The 6532-nt window shown below is 38.4% G+C and overlaps 2 long non-coding RNA genes across 2 annotated transcripts; both read left to right on the top strand.

Annotated features, from left to right (window-relative positions):
• Positions 1–748: 748 nt before the first annotated feature.
• LOC141282460 (uncharacterized) lies at positions 749–1655 on the top strand. Its single transcript, XR_012337152.1, has 3 exons — positions 749–964; positions 1454–1518; positions 1598–1655. It is a non-coding gene; the product is annotated as an uncharacterized lncRNA (long non-coding RNA).
• Positions 1656–1739: 84 nt separating this feature from the next.
• On the top strand, positions 1740–2605 carry LOC135770300 (uncharacterized). The gene is made up of 3 exons (XR_010542584.2): positions 1740–1906; positions 2011–2078; positions 2469–2605. It is a non-coding gene; the product is annotated as an uncharacterized lncRNA (long non-coding RNA).
• Positions 2606–6532: the final 3927 nt, after the last annotated feature.

The raw sequence follows: 6532 nt of genomic DNA, 5'->3' as shown, positions 1-6532 counted from the left end.
ACAGCCCATATTAATCATTTATTAGTAGCCTTTTGTAGTGTCTCGGGAGATCGTGCTCATTGTTACATTGAGGCTATACTGCACTGAAGCGGCAGATTAAGATATAAACCCAGAATTCAGGGAACGTCAAGAACAAGAAAACGGGAACAACACTCCGACCGAAACGCGGGATTTACATACACAGACCATGTTTAAATTTAGATGTGTCTGGCCCTGTTCACTTTGTCTAGTTTTAATAAGCTGCGGATTGAAGTGCTGGCTGCTCCCCGCGGTGCTGAAGACCCGCTCTCTGACGGAGTACTGGTGGCACATATGCACAGATATTTACGTGCAAAATTTGGAAAGCGCGGAGGAGTCGTAGGGTTAGTAAAATAATGAAATTATAGCTTTTAAATAGAAAAAAAATATTTATGTAAAGAGATTAAAAGGTGCTTAAAAGTGCACAACTCTTCTTCAGTGGATTAAAGCTACTTCTTCCCCTTATGTGCAACCTATAGGAAATAGACATTAGTTGGGATAGTAAAATAACAAAATTATAGATTTTAAGTACAGAATAGTATTTATGTAAAATATATATTAAAATAAAAAGTGCACAACTCTTCTTAAGTGGAAGTAATAAAGTAAAATAACGAATAATAATTATATAATAACGAATAATAACGAAAAATTAAAATACCCCCCCGCCTAACGATATCATCGTCCATCGCGATGGTTTACGTAACCATCGCCCAACCCTAGCTGCGGGCTATCAACCACGCAAAATGTCGAGAAGACAACGATGCGGTAAAATAAGAAAAACAGAGGGTTTGCAGTCTCCATTTCAAGCATGAAGACATCGAACCCAATGTACTCGGAATGAAGTAAAACACGCGAAAGGACACTGCAATTCCGTTCATGTTTACCTTCACAGACACGACGAACAGCCGGAGCCATCTGGTATCAAACGCATTCGTCTACGTTTGAGGTAAGACTCTTGCTAATACTCGTTTCTGATCACACAGTAGCCTTTACATAGTGATACAGTTGTTAGCAAAGTAACGCTAGATAGATAATGACACATAAGTTGGGTGTTCTCAAAATAAAACAACTGTTAGCTACCGAGCTACTTCTGGAGTTGCGTAAGCACGAAAGCCTGTTACTGTAAAGTTATTCGATGGTTGAGATAACTGCAGATACATTTGCCAGATGTACATGATTAATTAAATAATATTTATGCATGCTACACATAAATAACATTGCATTTTATCTGTAAAACTGTAAAATATAGTAATGTGCAATTTATCATTGCATATTACTGTATTGCATATCATTTTTATAGCTTTAGTTACTTTGCATATTCATATTCAGACTTTATTGATCAGGTGGTGAAATTCAAAAACTACCTGCAAAGTCAAACTTCTGCTGTTATTTTGGTGAAAGTAATGCAAAAGTATTGTTCTGCATTTACTCACAGGTTTCCAGAAGAAGATGCAGAAGAAGGGGGAAAAAGAACAATGATATCCTTCTTGCATGGACCAGGTCAGTGTTTGTTTGTAATGTGGGAGACTTTACATTGGTTTGCAAGGTCAAAAGTTACTAATTGTATTATATTTTATAGGTCTGTCCTAAATCATTTGTGGTTTTCCTGTGCAACCAGTAAGGGGGACGTTGAGGTAAGTAAGACTTTTCATTCTTATTTGATTCATTTTTAGGAAAAACGATTTTTCTAGACTTATTGATAATAATCATATTTTCATGCAGGTACTGAAATTCCCGTGTAAATCCATTCTACACCATGTGTGTAATGAGCATGAGTGTACAGATGATGACAGAGGACATCCTGTGGCATTTCAAGACCTGTCATCGCTGGTCCTTGATAAAAGACTTCTGAGAGACATGGAAAAGATGGCCCTGTTCAAACATACTGGTGAGAAGTTGTGCTTGTACACTGGATTGTTTTTCCAAATCCTAATGATCATGTTTTAATTTGTTATATCCCTTCTTTCTTTCTCTTTATATAATTGCACACAGGGCCGCTGGAAGTCTTTCACAGCGCACTTTTGAAATACCTCCCCAATGTTAGTTCCTGCACTACAATGGTACCACACTGCCCATAGCTGTACATATCTTATCTATATGGTTCTTGCTGAATATGAATATTTATTGTGTTTTTCTTATAATATATTCTGTTTATACACTGCATAAATCAGTATTATTTATACTACTCTCAGGTTACTGCTACTACATCGCACATACATACATGCTTTATATTACATATCCATATTTATTCTGCTCTTACAAGGTAACAGCTAATAAACTGAAACATTTATATTTTGTTTAAATTACTCTAACCACCTTCTGTAAACAAACAGCACTACTGTCTACACTGCACTATATTTTTTGCAGTTCTGGTTGGACACAAATTTTGTACTTGTACTCTGCATAATGACAGTAAAGTTGAATCTAATCTAATTTTCTACCCTTTACAGGAGAAGCACGGTTCAACCAAATGTTCTGCAAGAGATCCAAGCAGTGGGTCTTGAAGAAAAGCTTCATACCACACAGTTTGTAGACGAACTCATCCAGAAGGCCATTGACAAAAGACTCAATCCAAACATTGTGTTCAACGTGCCAACCTCCCCACTGCCACCCAACATTGCACCAGTGCCTAAACCATCAAAGGAGGCTGCCACGACTTCTTTCAAAAGTCACTTCTGAGACTGACACTTTCTAATAATAATAATAACAATCACCTCTTCCCTGAGTTCTATTGCTGTGCCTAATCAGATTCTGCCACCACTCTTATATTTATATTATTATATACTGTGTGTATATACACACATAATTATTATTATGTTTTGCTTTGTTTTTATTTTGTGCAGGACATTTTTAGATGTAAATTATGTCCTTGTTTATTTTAATGTGTTCTTTCCACTGGTGGCACAATATATTTCCTTTTTGAATAATAAAAAATACATTTCTTCATCTAACCCTGTCTTTTGTACACCAAAGTTATACATTATAGACTTGTGGAGGCGCAATGATTACTGTTACTGTGATTTAGCTGTCATTACTTACTTTACAAAATAATTTGGGTTAAAAATAAAGCCAAATATTATGTGTGTTACAGAATTTAGACCTAAACTTTAAAAAACGAATGCTTTCCTCAAATTGCAGTCACTGTTTCTTTATAAACTCTAATGTAGCAACAATAAGGACTATAACAAGAACCACAACAAATGTGAATTTTAACTTTTTATTAAAAAACATAAACAACTCCCACTCATAGCTGATCCAGAGCTTCATCCGTTTCTTTATAGCCGCTATAATGTCCGTGAGGAGCTGGATATCTACGTCTGATGTCCTGAACAACACAGGCAGGTAAAACAAGTCGATGTCTTTTCCCCGGTCTTTCGCCTTGCTAAACCCATTCCATGAAATGACGAGGATGTAAGGACAAAAGTAAGCACGACGTTAGCAGTGCAAGGTATTTTCACATACAGAATAGGCTAACATAGGTGTAAATATAACAACCATAGCTCAGCTGACGGACGTGAAAAACAAAATACTCACTTTATACCCATGCCTCCGTTTCTCCCTGCGGGCTTCAAGAAGAAAATGCTATCGCTGAAATTCGCGACAGCAATATGACTCTCTTTCGGTGTCCATAGGCGCACAGCGAGAGCACGTAAACCACCAGACCGGCCCCACCTCGGCTACAGCAGCCGCGGTGGCAGCCTCTTGTTCCTCGTTCATCCGTAACTGTTCCTCGTTGTATTGCGGCTCGTACAGGTAACCGCGAACATCAGATTCGAGCAACAGGTAGGGATGGCTTCCGCGAAACTGACGTTTCGACACTGTGTCGAGATCCCGAAGCGTAAATGTTTCGAAACACTGCTCCGAAATGTGATTCGAAACACCCATGTCACGTGATGAAGTGATTCGAAACACCAAGCGGTGCATTTCACAAGTATTTCGAAAGGTGGCGTACCTGTCGAATCTGCTTCGAATCTTAAACTGACAGGGTAGGAAACAAAACTGACAATACCTGCGTTTTTGGCAAGATCAAATACTATAAATTACTGAAAAGAAGTAATTTTTCCTCATAGGTATGTAACACTTAGGCTACTTACAAAAAATGCATGCCAGCAACAAGTGTCCCTTGTGTGAGAATGAGAATGTTTTCAAAGGCTGGAGAATTTATATGTAAAAAAGTAGCTGGTTGAGTTTATCAACACAGAACAATTTATATATTTGAATAAAGATCTTTATATGTAAACAATGTGGCATATTATGGCTTGATATATTTTATGAATCTCTTATTATTTATTTGGTATATCTCTATTCTATTATTATTTTTTCATTAAATAGACCCGAATAGCCTATAGTTATCGACAATTGTGAGCCTAAAAGCTCATGTAGTTGCCAAACAGATGTTAAAACAACAACAAAAACCATTTTATTATGATGACGTAGCGCATGCATTTCCCGGGTTCGATCCTAAGATCTACGCATGAGAGTCGAGGGCACTATCCACTCTCCCATTCTATCACTTGTGTGTCAATCAAACAACATGTGGGATACAATTTGTCAGCACTCGTCTAAAATCTTGTCAAGGCTGCTTCATGTAAAGACATGCAAACGACCGGCAGGTGTCACTGTGGAGGCGGTTTCGGATTGATGTTTCGAAGCCTCGAAACATACGGCACAATTGATTCAACTGTTTCAGTGTTTCACGAAGCCTCGCTCTGCCCACCACTAGCAACAGGTCATCAAAATTCCCTTCTGCCATCTCGTTTTCAACACTACACTCTGCCATCGTGGTTTGTTTACTCGGCTTTCTCCACAAAGCAAGATCAGGCTTGCTTAGCTTAGCGAAGATTAAAGATGGATGACTCCCGTTTTGATTCGGGCTTTTCCGAATGCACTCGCAGTCCAACCCCTATGGGCGGGGAGAAAACATGCGGAAGTAGCTCCTTATAGAGACAGAGCGCCGCGCGTCATAACCTGAAAACCACGCCCACCGGGGGGAAAACAATCCAACCGTCTCCATTGACTTTGTATTGCGAGAGGCTGCCTCCTTGTCATTTCTGGCTTATAACAAAAACCAGAATAATGCCTAAAAACTGCTGTGTGACAGTATGTACAGCTAACAAGCCAAAGATCCCAGAAATAAGTTTTTATAAGCTATCGAGCCGTAAAACCCAGCTTTTAGGGAGAAAAAGTCCCTAGTGGACGCAGTTCTACTAATATGAGTACTATGAAAAGTTGCCTGTTTCCATTTTTGTGTCTTTAAACGCTCGTTTTTGGGGTCGACAGCTTATAAAAACTTATTTACAGATTAAAAATTAAAATTAAAAACAGAATAATACATAAAAGCTGCTGTGTGACAAGGTGTACAGCTAAAAAGCCAAAAAAGCCAGAAATAAGTTTTTTTTAAGCTGTCGACCTCATAAAACGAGCGTTTAAAGAAACAAAAGTGGAAACAGGCAACTTTTCATAGTACTTCTATTAGTAGAACTGCGTCCACTAGGGGGAAACGTAGTCGGTGATCCACTTTATTCTCCTTAAAAGCTGGGTTTTACGGCTCGACAGCTTATAAAAACTTATTTCTGGGTTCTTTGGCTTGTTAGCTGTACATATTGTCACACAGCAGCTTTTAGGCATTATTCTGTTTTTTGTTATAAGCCAGAAATGACAAGGAGGCAGCCTCTCGCAATACAAAGTCAATGGAGACGGTTGGATTGTTTCCCCCCCCGGTGGGCGTGGTTTTCAAATTTGCATATCGGCGCTCTGTCTCTATACTGGCTGTAGTCTTTGCCTCTGGCCAAAATCTCTGCCGATGACGCAAAAATCGTCATTTTGCGTCATCGGAATAGTTTTTTGCACAACCAGAATACAGATATCTCTCCTCTCACAGGAACATGAGGGTGGGAAACACGGTCATTCAAAAATATTGTCAGGTTTCTACTGATACAAAGCTGAATGTTAAATCGGTGAAGTATTCCCCTAAAAACGTGAAGCAAAAGCAGATCGTCTGTAAAAACATAACATTAGTGTTATCAGCTGTTAGTGTGTGTACAATAATACATTTTGTTAACGTTATAGTTATTATGGGACAGGGGTTTGCTTCAAGGAGGCATAGGTTCAAGAGTAAAAACATTTTTTTCTTTTCTGGACTTTGAAAAGGCTAAATACGCTTTTATTTCTTTAAGACTCGATTATTGTACCTTTATTTAGGTATTAACCAAGCATCTCTTAACCGTCTTCAAATGGTTAAAATGCTGCCGCGAGGCTCCTTACTGGTGTGCGTACACAAGAAAATATTAGCCTGATACTGATATGAGTGCATTGACCCCAATTCGTTAGATTTTAAAGTCTTGTTGCTGGTTTTTTAAAGCTCTGAATGGTACAGCTCCAGTATATATTTCTTATTTACTATCTGTACATAATTGTGCAAAAGACTCAGACGGAAGAGGACTTTTATTATGATAGTGATAATCGCTCATATGCATAGATATATACACTAGATGTCGCCTTGGGGCTCTGAGCA

Source organism: Paramisgurnus dabryanus, chromosome 8 (genome assembly GCF_030506205.2).
Source record: "Paramisgurnus dabryanus chromosome 8, PD_genome_1.1, whole genome shotgun sequence".
Classification (NCBI taxonomy): Eukaryota; Metazoa; Chordata; class Actinopteri; order Cypriniformes; family Cobitidae; genus Paramisgurnus; species Paramisgurnus dabryanus.
The sequence above is the reverse complement of the archived record's forward strand: the minus strand, read 5'-3'. Positions and strand labels throughout refer to the sequence as shown.